The sequence below is a fragment of the Idiotropiscis lumnitzeri genome, chromosome 9 (genome assembly GCF_059441095.1).
Source record: "Idiotropiscis lumnitzeri isolate Australia: NSW breed Sydney's pygmy pipehorse chromosome 9, RoL_Ilum_1.0, whole genome shotgun sequence".
Lineage (NCBI taxonomy): Eukaryota > Metazoa > Chordata > Actinopteri > Syngnathiformes > Syngnathidae > Idiotropiscis > Idiotropiscis lumnitzeri.
Window position 1 is genome coordinate 4,680,267 of NC_142399.1, and position 23,982 is coordinate 4,704,248.

At 42.3% G+C, this 23,982-nt stretch overlaps 1 protein-coding gene across 1 annotated transcript in view; it reads left to right on the forward strand.

The window, feature by feature from the left end:
• The window catches only part of lrmda (leucine rich melanocyte differentiation associated), a 220,154-nt gene that overhangs the window by 56,638 nt on the left and 139,534 nt on the right, over nt 1-23,982 (forward strand). The window lies entirely within an intron of this gene.

The window sequence follows — 23,982 nt, forward strand, 5'->3', positions numbered from 1 at the left end:
TATAAAAATCATTTTTTTCACCCTTAACTCATTTACTGCCATTGACGGCTAAAGACGTCAAATATCCCTTATTTTTTTTTTGCAGTGAATGAGTTATGTGACCTTTAACCTGTACAGCAATAATTGCTTACAACACAAAGCGGTATGGGCAGTGAGCATCGAGTGTTGCATAGCAGCCCATACACATCCATAATCCTGCCGGTGGTACTGTGGTGAATTTGTGGGCCGCCCCTCTCATCCTATACAGAGCAAAAAAAAAAAAAAAGCAGGCATTGATGGCTAGCATGAAAAGGTCTGTACTGATAATCAGACAAACATCATATATTAGCCCCAAATTGAAATTGGATGCGTTGAACTGCGGTGTAAATCTCCACCGTGTCTTGACATTAACATAAATCAAATAATCAGCAAGACAAGGTCAATCGCAAGAGTCTTTTGGCATCTTGTTGCATCTTAATGACAGCGTTTAATCTTCCCGTGAGAACGCTCCGGGCCTCATTCCCCGTTTGACTCGTCCCGGCGAAGACGCCTCGATGGCAATATAGATATTGCCTGCAAGCGCTGGCAGCCGTCGCCGACTGCAAACAAACGTTCATTTGCGATCGCGCCTCATTCATCTGTCAAGCAAAATCAGGAGAACACCCGTACCTTCTTTTTTAACGAGACGGTATCGTTGTCGCTCGCAGGCAAAAACAAATCCATAAGAAGTGCTCGGCTTCGCCCTGTTGACACACATTTTTGGCGTCATCTCCAACCTCTATAAAAGCCAAACACACTTTCTTTAGGCTGCCTGTTAAATGCCCACAAGCAGATTTTATGATCTGATAAAAGATGGCATTTACTGTCGACTAATTTACGACCTGACAAAGTTTTGTGATTGTCTTGTGATATTGTCACCTCAAGAAGAGTCGGTCGGGCTTTTCTTGTCTTCTCAGAAGTTTGAAAAAGCAGCTCGTTTTAATTACACCTCAAACTTTTTTTTTTTTGAACCTACCAACAAATACAACTTAATAGCAGCAGCAGCAGCAGCAGCATCTCCCACTACGCTACCAGTGCCCATATATTTATCTTGCAGCGTTCAAATATTGGCTCGGCTTCTAATCTGTCGCGGCCATCTCTTTTGAGTGACAGTGTCGACATGGAGTCCATCCACGGGTGTTTGCATTTGGTCCCGTGTCGCTAACGCATATCCACTCCTGTTGGCTCGAGAAGACCTAGCAGCCCGCTGAGGAATTTGGGCTTTGCTTGCCACTGCCGCATTGCGTGACAGCCTTGTTTGTTAATTAAGGATTTACGACGTCTCCGAGCTTTGTTAATTGCCCGTTGTACTCCTGCTTAATGTTGCCGCATTAGTTTTTATGTGAGTTGTAAAGATACGTGCTTTGTTGTGTTCTCAAGCAGGCAATGTTGCTAGCCTCTTCCATTAAAAGAATTGCATTAATTAAAAAAAAAAAAAAAAAAAAAGCACGTGGACATCAGAACGGCTTCACCTCACTATTTCAGCACCAACTTGATTACTGTTTTGCAATATGCGTATGTATGTTAGGTTCAGGTCGCGTGCTCGGGGAGTGGTTAGCATGTCTGTTTCATAGTCTTTAGGTCGCAGGTTCAAATCAAAGTCAGTTGTAGGTTGCCTTTGTGACGTAAAAACAGAAAAAAAAAAACACACATAAATTCCTGCTTTAGTTCATTTGTAAGCTTCTTTGATAAGATGTTAGGAATTGATTGGCCGGACTCTAACATTTGTTTTCTGGCGTGTCAATCTATTGATCTTGAAATCTAGCTCTGCTTGTTTGAATTTGTAATGCACTTTTTGAGTATTATTTTCTTTAAGAGATGTCCTGGCGCCAGTATACAGTAAATTAAAACTAAATTTTATTACATTATTATTACTACTTTATTACCATTACAGTGATTTTTTTTCACGTTATTTTAATCTCTCATTTCTTATTATTGCAACTTTTTTTTAAAAGGTAGTCTTTGGTCAATTTCCGTTTCAATCCAGCGCATGTTGTTTTAAGCGGCCTGGTCAGGAAAGAGAACATGTTCTCCACAACAAGCGAGATCTTTGTCTGCGCACATCAAAGTGCATCTGTTAGGGGAGGCTTAAAAACTTCCACCTTATTCTTTAAGACTTCCCTCCGCCCATTCCAGCATCCTTAATGCGAGAAGAAGTAAGGTGAGGGAATCTTTCCTTGTATGTTTTGCATGCTTTGTTGTGTCTCTTTGTGCGGGTTTTGCTCCTCCCCGCCGTGTCCTTTGTCAGCACGTTGAACTCCGTGTGCACTTTGACCCTGCAGGGCTGACTTCTCAGGCATTTTGGCCTTTCTTTTTGTTTTTTTTGCATCTACAAGGAGCTCCATCCTTCATCTCTTGCGTAAGCATGAAACGCTTGTCTGACCTTTTCACCCTCATCGCCCCCCCCCTCCAAACCTGTCATTCCCCGAGGTAGTTAACTTTTACAACTCTGAGCAAAGAGTTAAAGTCCTCAAAGCCATGTGACAAAGTGCATGCCATTGCGGCTTCCACTTATAACTTGAGGGTATAAAGTAACATCGTAATTTAACTTTTTCTCATCGCTATTTCAACTTTATTGAAAATAATACATCGTGTGATGACTGATGTACAATATTTGAACAAAAACGGAAACTTTTGAATAAAGGACTTTACCCATGGGTCGTACTACCATAAAATATTCAATGAATTGACAATTAAGAATGTCTTTGTTTTTATTTATAGTTTAAATGCAACTTGAAGCAGTTGAGACAAAATGGGTTGCAGTACTCAGCAGCCACCAGCAGAGGCGCTGTTGATTTACAATCAACATGACGTCAATGATGGGAAGCGAGCATCCTTTTAAAATGAACTGGCCAAAAATAAGAAACGATTAATTGCTGTCACATGTGAGCACCACATTGTGTTCTTTGCTAAAGATCTGTCCATATTTTAAGGCCACGTGACGTATATTAAGTTTATGGAAGTCAAAAGCATCCATTTTAAAGCTTTGTGTTGGCATAACAACCGGACACCTGTGTGTGGTTTTGCGGGTCTCGAGACTGGAATACAGAACAGTTAGGCGTCGATATCGCCAAACAAACCTTAGGACTGGACCGACACTACAATTAAATTTGAATGCTATTAATGAAATAACAGATTTAGCGATGTAGTATACAGAGCAGTTCTCATTACATATTGCATATTGCAACATGAACTTGCTTTGATTATTTAATTTGAATAATTTTAGCATTTGTCTTCATTCGGGTAATGGGTGAGTTAGAGAGATGAAATATTAACAAACAAGTCATAATCACGTTGCCACCTATGGATGATTGAGAGTCTTGAACGAACCTAATATGCACATTTTTGGAATGTGGGAAGAAGCCTTTGTTCCCAGAAAAACAAAAACAAACAAGCACATGGAGAACATTCAAACTCCACACACGGAGGGCAGTCAGAGCGCAGATTGGAACCCAGAACATCTAACCTGTGAGGCAGATGTGCTAACCACATGTTTACTCCATCAAAACACATGACTCTTCATTTTGTGGTTTTTATGTCGTTTTTTTTTTTGTTTTTTTTGTAGAACAACAGGAAACATTTTTTTTTTTGGTATTTCACTCGAAAAAGTTGGGATTTTTACAGTTTGTTTTATTGTTTTTTTTAATGCAGAATAAGTAGTCCAAAGCTTTGGAAGTTTAAATAGAAATGTCATTCATGGGAATGAAATAAATCCAAACATACTTAACGTCTCTGCGAGTCATTCCAATGAAATACTGAATATTTTACTTGCTAAGAAAGCACATAAAGCTGTGATCTATTTCAGGGGAAATATTGAAATGTCTACACTCAACCCAATGTTGCCTGTGAAGATGATATCCAATAATCACACCCCATTACATTTAGCTCCTGCGCCGTTGTGTTTAACTGTGTGTAGTATGCGCACGGACGCATTCATTTGCTTGCAGTCACGCATATATTTGCATGCTCACATTTCTGGATCCACTGCATATGTGTTTAAAAAGACTTTTCGCACTATATGATCGATAGTGCCAGGCTCTCTGCCCATGCTGCTTTTTTTTTTTTTTTTTCTGCCCCCCCCCCCTCAACCCCAAACATGGGCAGAAATATTCTCATCGCAACAAATTGATATAATGACCGAGTGTGCCTTGTTATCTTCATGCTCCATCAGATTGGCAAACTTCTGAGGGAAAAGCAAATATCAGCAGTCATTTATCAAGTGCCGCTCATTAGCATAGCGCCAACACAGGCGCAGCTAAATAATATTAAATAAATGAAAAATAGTGTCCGTTTGGGGCTTGGTTCCATTTTAAAGCGTCATCTCTTGGCAGTCGTCGGAACCTTGAACCGAGTATGGCCTGCGGTCGACCACTTATCGGCTGTATTGAAAAATATTCAAACTGGAGTTTGCTTTTCCAGCCGCACCACCTCATTTAGATGCTGTAATTTTTGTAATTTTTCACACAAGATAAAGAACGTATGTCGATATGTGTTGTTTTATTTTCTGTATCCATGTGTTGTTCCCCCATTTGCGTTCAGGTATCCGTTGATTAAAAGGATCTCGGAAATGCTAACTGCTAGCATGTTAATGGCATTTTCCATGACTGGGTGTTATAATTTTATGCAAGCAGGCCATTCTTAAGACAAAGTTGTATGATTGGTTTAAATACAATTACGCTCTGAAATCAAAACAAACAAAAAAAATAATAGTCTGACTGATGGAATATGATTTAAGTGGCAAAAACCCACCCGTTTTTAGCCATCTCCGGATGGCGGCCATTTTGTCACTTTCTGGCCACTGAAAATGACATCACAGTTGGGTCAATCATGGCTAAGACAATATAATCTTGTTTTGGCTCTTTTTTCCTTTAACTACCATAAGTCCCTTCATCTGTGCCAAACACAAAACCAAACATACAACTTTATTGTTCGTACTAGTTAGCTGTAACGTATTTTTGCATTTAATTGATGGCATGGACTTGAAGTTCTTTGTCGCAATCAACGCACATAACCAAGACTTTACTCACTTAATGTGTGTTTTGAATAACTGTCATCAAGGCTGCGTCCATTATCGTGGAAAAAAATGCAATTGCGTTATTTTGTTTGACAACTTTTTTTCCAGTCATTAATTAAGTGAAATTAATGCGTTAAAGTCACGCCAGAAATTATTACTCTTTTAAACCGACTCACCCCCTGGAGTGTTGCCCCAGTCCCTGCAGTCGAACAATTCAACCCCGGCCGACGCCCCCATCCGTGGCGCGATTGGTCGATTGGGTTTACGATCCGTCCTGAATAGCCATAGCGCTACGACAACGGTAGCGGGGGCTACATTAATTAGGAGGTGACTGCATACTCCATTTTTCCTTGTCACGTTGAGCGCGGTCCCAGGTGACAGCGAGGCAGAAGGTGGCGCAGTCCAGATGAAGCGCACCCACCCCTGCATCCAGCAAAGCGAAATAATGAGTTTCCGACCCCCTTTAGCCAGCGCATGCACGGTGATATACAACTCGCAATTAAGCATGGCTTGCTGATCCAGTGATTAATGCCTCTTGTGGCGCTTGTGAGGGGACCGAGTGCGAGACTAGCGGACTGGCTCGGTCCGCCTGTTTATATTCCCATCATGGCCGCGCCGCTCAAGCCCTTCATTCAACCCGCGCGAGCGCTCACACACTTCTTTTCCTCCCTCTTAACCGCTTGCCATTACCGGGAAGATGGAGAGGACTATTTGCAATTCAGTAACCTTTATGACAGTGCACTCTTTAATCAGAGGCCCATATTTCCTTGTGAGTGCAACACACTCACAGTAACACACATCAAGTGGAGGGTGGAGGCCCATGAAATACCCGGCCCGGGCCAGTTGGAGAAAGTGGCTTATCTGATTTACAATCCTCTGCCGCGGCTTCATTTGTTGTTGTTGAAGGCTTTTAATTTTTACGGCGGGACAGCACTAAGTAAATTGTGCCTTGTTTAAAAGGACGGGGCTTTTTTTTTTCTTTTTTTTTTTTTAAGAGGGTGCGAGAGGGAGGTGTTGCGGATTCAGACAATTATCGAATCGTTAGAATGGAATATACTACGAGCGCGTGGTTATTTGTTGGGTGCCATTTGCGGGAGCGAAGGATGAAGCAAATAAAAGCGTTCGTATTGATCTGGCGTTAGAATGATGATTGTGAGCGTATTTTGAGCGGTATCGTAGTTAATTACAGTTCAATGATGCTGTAATGTGGTGATTTGCTCGGCGTTTTTTATTTATTTCTTTTTTTATACAGGAAATGTATAGAAACTCTTCAGCTGGATACATAGCAAGGGCACTTTTCAGCCTGGAAACACACTCACACGATATATGCAGACGTGCAAAAGTGTACATCGCACGCACAAGTGAATTTTAACAACAGCAAAAATTTTCGGCACTCGAAGTTGCTAAAATAAATCATATAAAATTATTGCGGAATAGTCTAAATCAGTGCTTCTCAAATAGTGGGGCGGGTCCCCTGGGGGGGCGTGTGTGACCCTTGGGACCAAACTTTTTTTTCCCGGCGTACTACAATGAAGTGTAATTGCACATCCATTCCAGTAGTTGGCAGTGGCGCTCTCATTACCCATTGTAGCAGCGAGTATTAACTCTACGGTGTAGGTTTGTTTTGCAACAAAAATGCGAAAATATAGTTGCGGTGGAAAGTGGGTGATGGGGTGGGGGCTCGAATTGTTTTCTTCTCGCTAGGGTGGGGGGCGTGAATGAAAATAATTGAGAAGCACTGGTCCAAATGGTTGAATGATATTTGCACATTGTCCATATTGTTCCTTTGACAGCAAACTGGTTGCAAGTGAGTCAACAGCGCCTCTGCTGGCTGCAGCCAGGTAGTCCACTCTCCAACTTTTGAGCCTACTGCATGATGATATCATCAACAATTCCACATTCATAAGAATAATAATAATTATAATCATAATAGCATCCTTTTTTATTACAATTGACCCTGAAAAATAGCCACGTACCCTAAGGTTTCCTTCCAACAAGTGGTGAGGGTTCTATTACGATTGTGCGATTGAAATTGTCCATCCTGTTTGCGTTCACTTTACCAGTCCTGTCCTCTTTTTTATTTATTTTTTTTGTTTATTTGTTTTCGGAAGTAATGAAGGCTCTATATTCGCTGCGTCCTCCAGAGCCCTATTGAGCTGAATGAGCGACACTCATCCTACAGAGCACAAGGGCAATTCCACCCCCCCCCCCCCCCCCCGCCATCCCTCCACCCCCCACCTTTCTCCCGCTACCACTTCCTCTTAGCTGGATCATTTCCCTTCACACCCAGACAGCCTTTGTAGTGGCAGCATCATTCTCCTCCTCACTTTCACCCTCCTTTCATCTTTCTTCTCCTCCTCCTCCTCCTCACCCGCTCATTCACTCCAACTTTCATAAGCCCACTAAAGCATGGCCTTCAATTCCCTTGTTCTACTGTTTTCACTTAAGATCAGGAGTGATGAGCAAAAGGTTTCTGGCTCAATCCTTGAGCAAAGGCTCGGCGTGACAGGGATTATTATTTATTTGTCATCTTGGATGTAATAAGCTGTAGGTACAGACTGGAGAGCCGGTGATTTATTGCTCTGTCGAGCGCCAGTAGCAGTCCGGCCGCTGGGGCGTGCAGGATGAATACCGACCTGTCACTCCCGTCCATCCGTCTCCGCGCGCCCGCCGCCCTCGCAACGCCGCCCCATTTCATGCCAGAATACATAAACAATCTTTCATTACTCGGAAGGCTTTTTTTTCATATTTGCTCTTCACAGGACACAAAGTTTGAATTTATTCATGGATTTCTTTTTTTTTTCCCGTATCCACCCTCTCGCTGTGTTCCTCCTTGTACTCCATTTTTGTTCCTTTTGTTTGTTCTTCACACTTTTCGACGGATGTAGTCAGATAGAAAATATCATGCAGTTTCTGGTAGGTTGTACTATTTTTTTTTTCTTTTTCTTTTTTGGAACGCTCCACATCCAACGGAAAGATGATTCCAGTGTGTGGCTCACTAATCACAATGTTTGAAATAGTACTTGAGCTCTCAACTTGAATTACCTTTATTATTTTTTTGGCTTTTTTTTTTTTTAAAGTTGCAGTTCCAATGGTGGTGCTATTGCGCATGCTAATTCCTTATTTTATTTTTTTTTTAACCAAAAGATAGCTGACTGAAACACTTTTACAGATTTTAAAGGGGAAAATTAAGTCAAAAATGTTGAACCATGATCTGTTGTTACCTCAGCCCTCAGCCACTGTGATGTCCTTTGTCAGTCAACACCAAGTGTCAAAATGGCTGACCCCCAAGATGGACAAAAACTATTCGATTTTGCTGATTATTTCAAATTCCACAAATGCAATCTTAATCTTTAAAATGTAGTGGGGCCGAATAGAACATAATAGACTTGACCTCCCCTTTAATGTGCTGTCTGCTGACAAGCTTCGATAAGGAAGATAAAGATGATTGACCTTAAAAGCGATTCATTTCACCAAGACATGTGCTCAGGTCATGGGGTTGCTAAATTAGCTTTTCGCTCAAATAGGAAAAAAACAATTTTAGCAATTAGCTAATTTATCCTTGTAAATGCTCAAAGCAGCAGCAATGTCCTTCAGGGCTGAGCAAAATTTGGGAGGAGCAATTTTGAGTTTGAAAGAAATCTTTGCTAGCTGAGTTGTTATCTTTATATTTTACCTACGAATCTGGGCAGGTCGAGACCATCATCAGAAGACGATTGGTCTCACTCTGACCTTGTGGAGCTGATTTACAAGAGTTTTGTGTTTTATGACGAGTCGTACAAACATCACTGCTTTGCTCTGCCTGCACTCAATGATGAAAACTGAAATTTCTTGCACCGTTTCTTTATCAAGGTCCCCTGAAAATAACTCTAATTCCCCCAAAATGGACTCTTCAAACCAACATGTCAGTCCTCCTGGATCTTTTCTTACATTGGATTAATTCCTTCGACTTTGTTTTTATGGGTCTATTCATGACATAGCTCCCAACGTTCATGTTGATAAATGAAACTGGCCTTGGGGATCAATTTTTTTAAATATTCTGCAAGGCACTTAGCAAGTCAATTTTGCTATTGAGTTGCTTTATTGCATTTATTACATTGCTCGCTTGTACAACATTATTGGTAAGTGTACATGATATATCATATCCAATTGGAGGATGTCCAGTGCATCACATCCCTCCCAACATCCAGCCCCTTGATCAATTTAAACAGCCATGTGATATTCTCTTCAGACAAAGCGCGTCGTATATGGTTTGTTTAATCCAATCCCGTCCCGTTTTAAAATGTCTCTCCTGTGAGGTTATTTATAAACCTGATAAACGAGCGGAAGTGAAGGTCTAGAAAAAAAACACGACCTTAATAGATTGTCTTTGCTTGCCCTCGCCGTTCCCTGTCGATACGCATTTTCATTTCCTCGTTCCTTAAGCGCTCTCCGCGGGCACCGATTGGCTAATGCCGTGCTTGCTTTGTAAACAGGGTCCTCGTTTATTAGGCACCTTTATCTTTGAACGAGTGCTGTGAAACCACAGCAGCCAGTCAGAGGACAGGGGATGATTAAGCGCTATTAATTTTGGCGAGCTGGTAAATAAAGGGACCTGCTTCCAGTGTCCTCTGAAAGACTGTGGACACTCCCCACTCAGGCGCACACAGAGCGTGTGTGTGTTATCAGCATAGTGAATGGTGACTTTTAGTTAGAGGACGTCCTGAAGGTGGTGATGCCTCACACAAGCAATGAGCTGAGAATACTCATTTAGGCCCCGAATAAGGCGCTGACAGTCGCCATTTATTGCCAGATCATTGTATGGCGTCCAGACAGCTTACTGCTGTCTAATTAGCGTCGACGGATTGGGAACTGCGTCAGCAGTGAGGCTAGCTTGCTTGCTTTGTTTTAGTGTGAATCACAACTACACCCAGTCCACAACTCGCTTTTTCTGTAGCGGGTTGGGGATCTTTTTAAAGGAATGAAAACTAGTTGGTGACTCTCTCGAGTCCAATGGAACATTAAGTTTCATTGCATGGTGGCAGTAGTGGACACTACGATGGTTGGCGGTTAGCATGTCTGCCTCAAAGTCGGGAGATCCAGGTTTGAATCTGGATCTGGAACCTGGAGATCCGGGTTTGAATCTGGAACCAGGAGATCCTGGTTTGATTCTGGATCCGGAACCGGCTGATCCAGGTTTGAATCTGGATCTGAAACCGGGAGATCCAGGTTTGAATCTGGATCTGAAACCGGGAGATCCAGGTTTGAATCTGGATCTGGAACCGGGAGATCCAGGTTTGAATCTGGATCTGAAACTGGGAGATCCAGGTTTGAATCTGGATCTGGAACCGTGAGAGCCAGGTTTGAATCTGGACCTCCTGACTATGAGGCACATGTGCTAACCACTAATTTTGCCAACGTGTTCTAGATGGATCTGTTAATTGTTGGATTCAAAAGTAAGTTGACACAACACGTTTGCCGTGTGATTAAATCCTCTTCGTGAGGATTTTGATTTTTAAACAGATTTGTGGCTTCTCTTTGCATGTCGTATTTTAGGTATTTTACCAAACGAGCTAGCACAAAAGCGTTCCGTAATGCCATGTTCCCTAATAAGTACATCCGGTTCCCGAACGGTCCTTCAAATACCGCAAAGCACAGTTGCTTCAGACCACACCTCCGGCAGTCACGTTCGAGCAACAAATGGTGACATAAGTCGTGCATGATACGTGGTAAATAACATTTTGGTTCACTAGTATTATGCAAATTAGTGGCCTTTTGCCTTAAGCCACAGTCGAAAAACGATTGCTGTCATATTTGTTAGTTGTACGACGGCTGTTACTTTGAAACTTGGATGTTGGGACCATTGTAGTCTGGGAAAAGAGTCCAACCAGGTTTCATGGTATACATGAGGCACTACCATCAACTTCCCGACAATCCACTATGTGAACCACTACTACTATCACAGCCCCGTAGCGTATACTTTTTCCCCTGCTTGTTTTTCTCCTCTTATCTATCGAGTGTTTTTTTGTCTATTGTCAGCCTCTCCTCAGCTAGATTGGATGTTCAGGTCAATAAGGTCCACATCGCTGCTGCTTGCAAAGCTGCAAACCACCACTGACACGCAGCTGATCAAGCCTTAATTGAGTAGACATTTTCTCCCCGTGATTTCTATCGATGCGCGGCGGAGGGAAAAAAACACAAAGTGAGTCTCTATCGCGCTCGACTCCTGGGAGTCAACAACTCGTGTGTTTAACCTCTCTGCTGTTTAATTCTACTCTCAACCGTCCGTGTGTTTCTCCCGACGCTTCCTTTTGTGGCACTCCCTGCTTGGCGTGCACCTTCTGTCGAAGCTGAGCTGAGATGCGGTGAGCGGTCCGATGCGAGGCGGGTTGCAGCATTAGCGTTTTCTGCTTGCCGGTGCAATAGAGGCCGACGTGCATCAGGGCTTCTGTCAGCGGTTCAGCAGCGATGCAGATGGGAGGTGAAAAGCTCCGCGGTGGCGTCGACGCCTTTCCCATGTACACGCTCTACCTTTCCACCTTTGTTACCGCAGCAGTCAGGATGGATCACGGGCTGTGACAAAGTGCAGGGATTGATGGATGGACACAGCCGCAGAGTGGATGAGAGGATGGATGAGGGCGCAGGAGGGAGTTTAACACTGTAAACAAAGAGAGACAGAGAGAAACGACCCGCATCGGTCGCTCAGCCAACCTGTTTGAACAAAGTACCGAAGGCCACATCTCATTTCTGTACAATGGAACGCATATACAAGCCGACATAGTTGGACTTTTTTTCCCCTCCATGTTCAAGTTTTGTGAAATTTCCCTCATGGTTTATCACGGTACCCTTCACTGCGAGGGGAAGGGGCTGCTGAGTTGTTGAAGGTGCGCTCGGATTTTGGTTCGCGGTCTACCGTGGATACCATACGTTCCCTCCCAACCCATGACATTCTTATTGGCTCTCTTACGTTTCTCACATTCTGATCAAGGCCTGACACGTTTATTTTGTTCTGTGAAATATTTTTGCGGCTAAATCGTGGTCAAGTGTACGTTTTACTGCGGCCACGGCAGACTTGAAAAATGCGTCCTTGCCGGGCTTGGTTTTGTGCCCCCTGCCAGACCACGCGTGCCATGTCAGACTGCGGTAAAAGATAAAATACTCTATCCCACATGGGCACATGGGGATTAAACACGACGAGGCGACTATTATATATCCTTGCTTGTCATAAGAACTGGCAAAATGTGTGTGAAATAAGCCTGACAGACTAACACGCGGCCATTTTGGACTCATTTCAGTACATCTAAATTCTGGTGAGAGTATGTTCTCTCATTACAGGCCGTACCTGTACTGCATTACTTGTCAGCGGTGTCGAGGCGGCCTGCTCAGATTAAGACTAATGCCGATGGCCGCAGGAACTGCGATTAGAATCACACTCATTACTCAGGGCCCGGTGACGGAAGCAATTTAAAGTCCCCATCTTTACAGTACATGAGGCAGGGCAAGCCCCCGCTGTCAGACGAGGGAAGACACCACCCTCCCTCCCGACACACACACACACACGTGCACATCAACATGGAATAATCCAAGTGCACTTGTCCAGAAAGGACACGTGAAGGCCAGGGCCTTGTGGGACTTAATCGACTGGCCAGCTCTTCTTCGTGGCTTTTAATTTATTTAAACATAACACGAAGGCTGACCGCTGCGGTTTGCAAACCCAGCATTGGTCGGAATCTCCGAAAAGTGCACGTGTCACGACCCCCCCTACCTCAGACTGGTCAATATGTGCCGATCAAACGTCATTGGGATTGATCCAGAGCATGAACTATGTGTACGTTTGCGACCCTGTGAATGCACATCCCGTGGCTGTTTGTCGATGTCGGGTTTCTCTCACCGACACGTGCGTCTACCTTCATTATGCCTTTTTTTTTGTCATCTTGTGCTAAGAGGGAAAAATTCAACTGGACTGTATTCACTGTCTTATCCACTTGATGATTTGAGGAGTTTCCAGCTGCTTGTCCAGAGGAATGCCAGTCAGGGTCAACTGTAGGGTGGCTGTCACTCAATAATGAATGATGAAGCCATCAATTAGCACCTGTTGCCATGGCAACGCTATCTCGGTAATGATAGCACTGCACTTTCCCCCCTCACCCCGTCAGTCTGGAAGAAATCTACTGTCGTGTATAATACCACTGACAGTGTTGGCTTTATTGTTTTGGTTTTGCTGTTTGGAAAAAAAAAATCCTAATTTTGGTCAGCATCAAATTCACATTAATAAATATATGAATAATATAATATATAATAAATGTTTATTACAGTGTTATTCATTGAAGAGGTAAAGAAAATGTCAAATATCAGTTTTGTATATAAATAATAGTAAGAAAAAAAATGAAGGGATAAAATGAATTATCTGGATTTGCCTTAGACCAAAAATGAAATGTGCTTTTGTTGTCCTTTGCCTCCCGCCTCTATTGTTGAAATTGCTGAAATTCTTTTTCTCCTAGCTTTTATTAGCTCTTCATTTTTATTTTCAAACGGCATTCATATCTGGTAGAAGGTTCCTCACAAGTCGATGTGGATAATACCCGTTTCGTCATTTGCATTCCGCCGTCCACGTGTTATTTTCATCATTATTATCGACGACAACAGTGCAAAGAAAGCAGGCGATTGCCGTGACGCAAGCGCCCTTTTTACTTGCGATCGGGGTGAGGCAAGTACAAATGACACCTGCCTGCTCGGCCTGTATAATCGAGAATGGCATTGACTGATTGATATTGTAATTTCGGCAGTGAAGTAATGTTTTACAGCACGCCTAAAGACAGTGGTAGATGGCCCTCCCCGCCGAGCACCTTTCTTCTTTATGGATCTGCCAAGCGCCGAGGACTGGCTAAATGCTGTCAATCATTGATTTTGCACTCTGACAGCAGAGTGATAGCTGCCGTGATTGAAGGAGTCTGGCTTTTGTCTTTGTCTCCTATGCTGCAAAAAAAAAAAAAAAAAAAAAAAAATCCTCCTTTCACCACATCCCCCCGCCCCGCTTTTCTCTCCCGCTCTCGCCTTTTCCAGCAAATGGGCATCAACAGGCCATGAAATAATCAATGCTGATGATCCATCTTGGAGCCTGTCGATATGTTAATGAGCACGCCTCATCGTTATTGCCGCCAGGTCATAAATCACTGCCTCTTAGCAGAATGCACAGCAGCTGGTGCAGCAAACCGCGGGCCAGGAATAAAACACTGTCTTTTAACGATTAATGTCCAAACATTCTGCCTGTCCTGCGCCTTGATTGTTTTCACATGCCAAAAAAGTGCGACGGATTGTAAATCAATAAAACAATAAGACAAAGTGTTTTAATAAAGGGAACGGTTGCGAGTAAATCATTGCGGTTCCCGGGTAAGGAATAATTGGATACCTGCTACGTGCAAGACTTTTTTTTCTTTCTTTTTCTCCTTGGTTACAAATGCCTTTGTCGCTCTGTGCTGAGAGACGATCGAGCATTTTGCTTTCAAACTTTTTTCCCCCAAATAGCTTTGAATAACCACTCGTGTTTCCGTTGAGGAGAGCATCTCTCCATAAATGTATAATTGTTTAATTCTAATCATAAAATAATTTCGTGCTGTTGACTCATTTTATTCTGAGGGCCGCTGCCGCATTTGGAACTCAGGCCGAGAAACAGGCTAAGCTAAGCTAACAAATAACAACGGAAGAGAACAAGGGGCTCCCGTATTTACTTAGCTATAGCTGTTGACTCATTTTTCTTCAAGATGAGACTATTAAAGGATGCTGAAGCAAATTGGAGACTATGGAGTGTAAGACTGCATTATCCTGAGCTAATGCACAGCAAAAGCCGAAGCTAGCAATAGCATGTGCTCATTCATTCATTTTCCTCAACCTTTGGGGTTGGCTGAAATGAAATCTACCTTGAATGTTCTTTTTTTATAGTCTTTCGCATACCAGAGCAATATACAATGCGGGACATATTTTTTTTCTAACTCGGAATTGCTGAACTTTTGAGGCGTTGTAACTCAGAAGTACTTCTGCTTTATGAGGTGGTAAACAGTAAAAACAACAAGCGATATTTGCTTACTCTGTTGGTTTTCATCTTCAAACATTCAAGTGCAGTCTGCGATCCTCCCTTCGGTTTCCCGAACCAAATAGCATGTGCAGGCAGTGGACACTCCAATTATTCACAGGCACCGAATTGACTTCAGCCTCTTGACAGCTCGAATTCCTGTGGCCTAAATCACGCTGGCAATAAAGCACAGCTCTGCATTTTTTCTCCCTGGCTGCTAAGTATTATCATGATGAATCTGCTGCTCGGGCGTGTGCTCGCTCGAGGCGGACGCGGCAGCAGTTGTTTAAGTTTTCCAAAATAAATAGAGAATAATTCAACAGAGACAGATATAGCAGAGAGGAGTCTGGGAAATGGCAGAGTTTGACTTGTGGAAGTTGCCTTTCTAAATTGTTTTTGTTACTCAGATAAGGAACATTAACTCCAGATGTCAAGCCGAGTAAATAATGTATCAGTCCGCTTCAATGAGGAAAATGGAGATTTCTTTTGAACCGTCATCTATCAATATCTGGGCTCTTCCTACACGTCTGTATGTGCTAACCACCCAGCCGTGTCAAATTTGATCAGTTTTCCGCTGCGTCTTACCGGTTGAGAACAGATGGGCCCTTGTGTCAACGTGTTAACGTATTGCCCTACAACATACACGATCATTTAATGAGACCCGGCTGCCATTTATTGTTACTTAAAGAGAATGCTTGCCGCCTCTTTATTCACATGAACGCTCGCAACTTTAGGCTAACCAAGATAGGTAATCTTAATCCATCCATATTTCTATCTACGTATGGAGCAATCAATTTGCCTATACATACATTGTTATACGTTGTTTAGCTGTTGAGCTACGTATCTGTCCATATTGAGCTAGCTTACTATCTATCAACCTAGCGATCTAGCTTTCAAACTAGCTATTCCAACTGAGCTAGCAAATTCGCTACCAAGCTATGCTGGCACCCATGCGAATAGGCTGGGTAAAGCTATCTATCTACCGATCAAGCTAGCGTCTACCTATTGACCGATATAGCTTTCAAGCTAGCTATTCCTTTTGAGATTGTTATCCATGTATTCACCTATGATGCCAGATATCTACCTATCGAGGTAGCTGTGTAGCTATCAAACCATCTACTTACCAAGCTATCTATCTTTCAAGCTAAGTAGCAATCGAGCTAGCTGTCTGAATATTGAGATGTGTATCCAGCATCAAGCTAGCTATCAACCTATTTTCTAGCGATCAAGCTAGTTGCTTTTTGAGATAGCTAACTAAGCACACATTTTTTCTAGCTTGCCATTTACATTTACTGAGTGACCTAGTCATTTTCTAAAATAGCTTCACCATAACACATCATTTAAGTATAATGGTATTCACAAGAACACATTCTTGGGGCCACTGGGGAATAACTGTGGATAGGGACAATCAGCAAGGAGTGAAAAAGTATTTAACACCCTTTGCAATCAAGCAAAGACTGGCCTACCACAACGTCTAAACCTGCCGGTGCAAGTATTAAGAATTAGCGCAAATCCACCGCACTTGTTGTGGCATTTTAATGAACGCTAATTAGGATCCATAACCGTAACCCAGAAAAAGGAGTTTTGCTGGTATGGCGAGCATTAACGCACATGCCCAATATCACACGCGCTTTCACAAAAATCACACCTGATAATTACACGTTGGCTAACTATCAGCTCGGGGTGGAGTAGTGACTCCATGCCTCTAATATGATAATTACAACTCCTTTGTTCCTTGAGGAAGTATATGTGGTCAGGCGCGGAACACTTTATGCTCTTTTTGAACTATTGCACTTACTTTACAAACTAAAAGATTGTCTTATAAAAAGCAAAGGTCATGATCAATCGATGAAACAAAATCTCAAGCGTGATTGACTTCACCTCTGTCGTCTTGACATCTTCTTGCAGGTTGAGAAAAAAAAAAAATCAAAATCGGCTTGTGTTTTGAGAAAGTACATTTATCTGTTTTCAAATGTAGAAAAGTTGTCTGAAAAATTAACACTTAGAGTACATACAGTTGAAAAATTTGCTTATGTACAGTCATGAAGTATGTGTACTTGGTTACTTCCCCCAACTGACAGTTTTGCACATCAGCAGTGTGCGTCACTGTCATGGCATCCTCCCTGGGCTGGAACATAAAACCTTTGCGGCTTTGGGCACCGCTCGCTTTTCAATCATCGGGCCGCCGCGTCATTGGGTCATGTTAAAACATACAGCAAAGCAGTCGGGGCCCCTGCGGCTTGTTAGTACTTCTACTCTTGCCAACGATGACACCCTTCTTAGGGGTTGATTTACACTCTTATTGACAGCCATGATTATTACGAGGCAATGAAGGCAATGATTGCGGCTTCAAACCACCAAATGTTGTGAGAAGGAACACGGCTCTGGTGCTTTTATACAGTGCCAGTAAAAATATAGAAACATTTAATACACGGAGTATCGGCCGTCTATTCGGGTTGGAGTGTTTTACGAATTTTAATCTGTTGTATTAAACAATAAAATATGCGCGTCGCAATGAACCCTTTCTCGGATCAATACATATTATCTTGGATTTAGCATTACGCTTTGAAAATCGTCCGGGCGGGGCCAGCTTTACAGTGAAATAATGAAAAAGGTGGATATGACATCATGGAGCCACATGGCTGACTTTCCGATTAATTTTCTTTCTCCTTTAATTAAAACAATAAAACCGCAGTGACTGATATTTACCGAAAGCTTTCAATTGGTCAAATGGCCAGTGGGCGGCTCATAAAAAGAGTTTTTTGCCTTTATGAGGCCTTTTCGTTTCGTTATTACCAAAGTAATCATTGGAATCTTATTATTTGTACTTGTACTCCTAAAAAAAAATTTGGGGTAACTTTTTTTTTCGTGTCCCATTAATTTAATACTCCATTGTAAGATTTACAGATGGCATGTTCCGCCACTGGGAGGGGACAGGATTTCATTTTATTTCTTAAAATTGTCACTTTAAGTTTTCACAAATTTTCTAATTATCACTGAAAGAACCGTATGACCTGCATTTATTCATTTATTTTTTCTTAATTTTTTTAATGGCCTAATTATTTTAGGAATTTTTAATTATTAATGTATTGCAATTTTTGGGCCTGTTTTTTACCTGCACGTTAATACAAAAAATGCATTTACCAGTACTGAACAAATCATTCATAAATATTATAAAAATGTTTTATTTTTTTTATTTCCTTAACTCAACTTACCTTAGCCTTCCTTAAACAGCAAACTAGTCGGATCAACGATGCCTCTGCTGATTGCGGTCAAACAGCCGACTCGTATTCTCCCTCAACTGCTTCAAAACACGATTGATCCACAATCAATTCCACACAATTGACATAATTAATTATTGTGTCCATGCCAAGTATCTTTGGAAGCGTGCAAGTTGATGTCGATCCAATTGACGGTAACGGACCCTCTGGCAAGTTGTGGACAAAGCTACCGTTTGTCCATGATTAATAACATTAGTCGACGTTGATGCTGACGGATGTTTTCAACGTCTAGAAAAGCCGAAACACATTAAAATGTTCGCTATGTAAATATTTCTTTTCTTGATACTGTATATGCATGAGGGACCGCTATTGTTGTCTCGGAAGGCGCCAAGCTTTTGGCTCGGGCCTCGGGGCTCTCGCCATGAAACACTTTATCATGTTTTTAGTCCTCATGAATAATTAAAAAAAAAAACCCGAATTACTTGCCATGTACAAAATTCATATGCCGGCGCAGCGAGGGAGGGTGCGGTTGATACACGAAAATTAATTTTCCTTTCTCCGTGAGTGTGACGGGAAATCAATTAATCTTGATGTATTATTTCACGCCGGGCAGGGCGGCGGCGGCGGCACAGAGAGTGGCTACAGCTGTTCTCATTGGAGAGGTCATATATTATACTTGGCGGCTTTGACAGCTGCTGAAGGAAAAGGCTGAAGGATATCAGGCAGGTGTAGCAAGCTGGGGGAAAAAATGATTAGGGAACACAAACTGTTGCCAGCTAAATAAACTAATAGCGGGAAGAATGAATTACAGGATCAATTCTTTTGGACTTAAAAAAAACAAAAAAAAACGCTGTCCCTCGTTGCTGACATTGTTAGTGACGTTCCCATTTCTTTTTTTGATGAACTAGTCATGTTGTGCTATTTATTTACTTGTGTCTCCTCTTTTCCCTTTTCGGTGTTTGCGTGGAGTAGTAGGAGGAAAAAGGAGGGAGGGGTGTTGGAATTGAGATTTACCACCCGTCAGATAAATGTGTCCAGGTAATATAACACTGGGGACAGAGTGACAGAGCTATTTACTGCCTGCTTTAAAGTTTTATAACTTGTCACACTTTGTGCAGGTTGTTGTCTGCGCCTCGGCGATGCCCCGGCATCACCGCCGTGAATGGCAAAACAGGTTCAGATGATGACTCTTTTAATGGGAATGAGAGGAGATAAGTATAAAACTAGACAGATTGCCAGCTCCAGAACAGAGTTCCGGTCGTATTGAATTCCGAGAGCGATAGTTTTTCAACAAATATTCCCGAGCAAATGCTGTTGGAACACATGCAAACAGGTAATATAAATAAAAACTAGTTCTATTAATAGAGCTAGATTGCAACGTTCTTCGCTCCTTATCTTAATATAAGTGGTACTCCATTCATGCACCAAAGAGGCCAACGTGCGCACAGCAGGAACAGCCAGTTGCAATTATTTATTTTATTTATTTTTTAATTTTAATTTTAATTTTAATTTTAATTTTAATTTTAATTTTTATTTTTATTTTATTCATTTTTAGTTCATTTTTATTTTATTTATTTTTTTAAATGTTTTTTTAATTTATTTATTTGGTTGTTATTTCAAGTTATATATAAATTAGAATTTTCAAGGATTCAAGGAATTGCTATTGCTTTACCAACACGCATTTATAAATGGCATGGCATAAAATTCAATAACCGAGGTTTCTAGGCATAAGGGTATGACGTTAGTTTTGAGTCGTTTAACTTTGGGAGTTGTTATATACTAACTTTAAAAATCAATGAATAATCTTTTTCATTAATTGTGATTTCAATAACCAATGAAAAGGATCACGAATATTTTTTTCCATAATCACCTTGTCCCTAATCTCTCGAACACTCTACTTGGATTTGACTCGAAAGTGTTTAAGATCACAATTGTTTGTTTCTGACCACGCTATTGTGTCTTCATGACCTCACAGTTTTATATTTAAGATCACACAATTGGAATCACTTGGCGGCCCCTCCTCTATTCAATTTTGTCTCTTTCTTGAAAGTATGAACTAAAAACAATATTTTGAAATATTCGCAACAGAAAAATACCAGAACGATGATACTTGGTTCCTACTTCAGCAGCTAATATTTTAGCGGCTACGAATGGTTCCACGTGTCAAACGTATGCGACTTACTGTCGATATCGCTGGTATTTTGTCATTCGTTCATAAAAATGTGTCCTCCTGTGCCGAGATACAACCCATGGTGATAATGTCTGCGGTGCTTTGACTTCTCAACGAGGTTCCCTCAAATTCCATTGAAAACTTTCTTCCAAAGTGATGAAGAAACTGTTGAGGTGTGGGCGATAGCTCCTGCTTACTTAGCGATGGATCGCCGACCCGTCACCTGCCACTGTGGATGATTGACAAGTGAAATGTGTCATGACACTTTACAGTTTGTTGTCAGAAATCGGGGGGAACGGACAATTTGCGTCCACGCTAAGCACATAGACCGGTTTTATATCTATAATACATTTAAACTGAAATATGTATTACTGAAAGAATTCGGGCATAATTGGCCTCGGTTCATTGTTTGAATGTGAAAGAAGTCTCGGTTAGTGAAAGATTGGCTCTTTTTCCCTGGGCGTCATCCGTACTGCCGTAAATTCCGTTCCATTTATGAACAGATTTCACTGGTCAACTGGACTGGTAATCAACAATCAGTAAACATCTGTTACAATCCATTAATAACCCGCCGCTGCAAATTTACAGCCGGCCCGGCGGCTGTCGAGAATGTATTCCCCGTTGCCGACGAGGGGGCAGCTGGGGGGGGACGGGGACGGCCAGTGCCATTTGTAAATGCGAGACAAATTAGAGAGCGGGAGACAACTAAATTAAAGCTCCAAATGACCGCGGCCAGATGGAGCTCGATATAACAAATGGAACAAGTTGTGGAGGTGCCAGTTGTACAGACGCTGAGGGACACTGAGGGGGAATTGATTCAGGAGGGCCATTGGACGAGCAGATGAAAAGGTTATAGTAACACTTACAGCACGCCGACTGGAAGCTCCTCTGCCTGCCAGCTTTATGTCGCACATATGCACCAAAGTCATCGGAATGAATAAATCTCGCGACTATGCATTAACATGCTTTGCAAGTTGATTTTTACCTTTACACATGATTGGTTCTTAACATGCGACACGGTGGTCGACTGGTTAGCACGATGGTCCTGACAGTGCAGAGGTCGTGGGTTCGATTCCTGCACGGAGTTTGCATGTTCTCCCCGTGTCTGCGTGGGTATTCCGGTTTTCTCACACATTCCAAAAACATGCATGGCAGGTTCATTGGACACTCTAAAGGTGTGATTGTGAGCGTGGATGGTTGTTCGTCTCAGTGTGCCCTGCGACTGGCTGGCAACCAGTTCAGGGTGTTCCCTCGCCTACTGTCCGAAGACGGCTGGGATGGGCTCCGGCCCCCTCCGCGACCCTTGTGAGGACGAGCGGTCCAGATATAGATGGAGGGATGGTTTTAACATCCTTCAATGGAATTTGAGGCAGTGGTTAGCGTCGCTGCCTCATGGCTCAGGGTTCAAATGTCGGCCTTCGTGTGTGGAGTGACTTACGTGGGTTTTTGTGAATGGCTGTCAACAACCAGAATGGGGTGTTCACCTGCCGAATGAAGGCAAGCGCTTGACAGAAATTTTCAAGAGCTGCTACAAATTAGATGCATTTGTCTTGAGACAATGGTGAAGCAGCATTTGGCTCCAAGTCCTAAGTCATTTAGCATTTTCTTATTTTTGTCCTGGGAATTGATTCCAGCATACAAACAAATTCATGTTACGGAAATCTGCAGTAAGTAGTTGAAGCCCCGTCTGGATATTTCAGTATCGAGCCGCCCAACGCTCCATTGCGTCCATTTTCTCCAGACCGATGACTGCCATTGTACGTCTTCTAAATGGCTTTGCGGCGGCGGTACGACTCGCGCATTTGTTTGGCTTAAAGACCGCTTGTTAATGAAATAGATCATGAACGTCGCCATTATGATAATGCACCACGGTACTTTCCTCCAGGTGTAATCTTTTATTTATGACCATTTTCCGAAGGGGAAAAAAAAAAAAATCTTTGTGTTGGTTCTGTTGCTGAAGTCCAAACCATCAGTATTTACCCGGCACATTTGTCCCAGTGGCATGTGAAGATCATGGCGTTTGAGCAGGAGATTAGCTTTGGGTTTAATGAAGTCTGGAGTGGAGAGAGAAATGGTTATTACTCTGTAATGTGGAGTCTTTTAATTTCCAGCGTGGCAGTTTGGCCCTAATGTGTTATTTTACATTCACTTTTAGATTGCTTAAAGTGGTCACTGCTATTTGTCTTACTCATTTAAAAGCCCATTATTCAGATGTGCTCGCCGATGATACATGAGGCCTCTCCCACTGCCTTCCTTTTGCTTGCTGAATAATAAAATATTCCTCACCGGGGACAGTTGCAGTGCACCGTCTTCCTCCGTGACATACATAAGCCGTTAACACATAATATGCCACCATTTGTTTTTTAAATCGCCGCCATTTATCCTTTTTTTTTTTCCTTTCCTGTGCTCTTGAAGCGTCATTAGGGGAATACCTGATCTCATCACTCACCCAAAATCCCATTTTTGTTTTTCCGTAGGTGATCCCTGACGCCCCCCCCCCCCCACTCGCTCGCGTACTTACACTGGCCCTCTCCTTACCTTCTGATAAAGGAGGCAGGAAGTGACAGGGACTATTTGTTATGAGGGGGGCGACATGCACTAGATTATAAAACGCGGAGACGTGCAGAGGTCGGATAAACAATTTGCCACCCAACTTGGCTACCCATGATGCACTCTGCTCTCTATATCACAAGGGAGGGGATGCTTTAAGGGGCAGGTAGGCGGGGTGGTACGGGGGGGGGGGGGACCTCTCTCCGGGTTAATTCACAGGATGAAAAGCTGCTCGCTGTGATGTGTCATATATCAAAGACAGGGCATCAGTAATCTTTGCTCAAGGGCACAGATAACAGACGGATAGACATGTGAATGAGATGGGGGGGGTGGAAAAAAAAAAGCAACTCATCCTTTTCTGCTACCACCACGGAGGAGATAAAACAAGATTTATGACTCATCTCGGACCCTGCCCGCTCCATTTTTCAGCCGCTCCAAAAATTGGTAGTGGAAAGCAATCTGCTTGTCAGTGTGTCCATCAGGTGCTTCAAGAGGAAATTGGGTCCTTCGGGCTTTTTTTTTTGCTCTTTTTCTTGATAGCACTTTTGTTTTTAATGGAGTCAATAAATATACAGTATGTAAGGTTTTAAGGACCGTTTATCGCAAAGCGTTTGAAATGCGATAGACTCTGCTCTTCTTCGACAGTTCTTGAACTTTTCTCACTCTAATTGGTACGTTGATGTGTTAGCTTGCCATGCAATCAGAGCAGAAGAGCAAAATTATTCGTTTGTACGACACATTTATACATATACGCTATGGATGATACACCGCTATATCGATCAATCTGAATAGGAATACACGTACTGTAACTTGGCACCTTTTTTACTATAATATGATTAATAAGGAATTCTATTTATATTTATTAAAATACAAATGGAGGTGTGGGCAAACTACGGCCCGCCTTACTTCTGTCTAAACTCCAAATATAATATAATTAATACAATTATTATCTTAGCGTCTT